Genomic DNA, 893 nt, shown 5'->3' with positions numbered 1-893 from the left:
CATAATTGCCATATTTTGAACTTTTGTTACAGACCAATTTAAATCATTCCACATACAGAGAAATAATATATAGATGGTTTACCTTATTACAGCACAATTTGTGATACAACAATTTGTGCTTAGGTTTCATTACTTAGAATGAGCCTTGGTCCTTGAGCCACCTCTGGGCACCTAGTATTCCATATTTATTATATTGCAAATTTAATCTCCAGTGGGCATATTATATCTAGGCTCACTTCAAAACACTACTGATGGTGTTATGACTGTATGATAATATGTAATGAACTGCTAGGATGAACATAGACTATGCATGATCACTCCCTGCAAATAAATATAAAAAAGCATTAGGATCTTTGTAAAGAATGCTCTGGGTCTGGCTACCTTAGTTCCCCAGATGATGTGCCGAGACCTTGCCAAAGGGAAGACCATCCACAATTTGAGTGTGGTCTTGACACAGATTGGGCATTGGGAACAAGGGCTTTAGAAGGCATATGCTTTTGTACTGCAGAACATTTTTCAACCAAGTGGCAGACACACAGCTAAGCATTCATCTTTATTTCATTTTATTTGCACAATGTGTCTTACTTTATTAATATATATTGAGTTCCTAAAATTTAGTTTTTTTGCCGAAGCACACATACAGTTGAACAGTATTTTACTGTATATAAAGAGAATGCATGAATTGCATCTTTTTAATGCTTTGATGCTGATTACTTAGGCATTGCTTTTTATGATGCAACTTGATTATATAATATTGACTTGGTGTAAGCTGGAAAAGAGAAACTACTTCTTTCTCTAATATAACTTCGTGGACCACCTTGTAAATCACTATATTTCTGAGTATTCTTCTCTAGCAGTGGCATTTATTATCTAGATGCCAGTGCCCAGTATTT

The 893-nt window shown here is 35.1% G+C and overlaps 1 protein-coding gene across 1 annotated transcript in view; it reads left to right on the top strand.

Annotated features, from left to right (window-relative positions):
- LOC119587757 (E3 ubiquitin-protein ligase Nedd-4-like) overlaps positions 1 to 893 on the top strand; it is a gene marked incomplete in the record, with an annotated part of 51,583 nt that overhangs the window by 8,442 nt on the left and 42,248 nt on the right.

The sequence above is a fragment of the Penaeus monodon genome, chromosome 23 (genome assembly GCF_015228065.2).
Source record: "Penaeus monodon isolate SGIC_2016 chromosome 23, NSTDA_Pmon_1, whole genome shotgun sequence".
Classification (NCBI taxonomy): domain Eukaryota; kingdom Metazoa; phylum Arthropoda; class Malacostraca; order Decapoda; family Penaeidae; genus Penaeus; species Penaeus monodon.
This window is presented reverse-complemented; position numbering and strand designations above follow the sequence as displayed.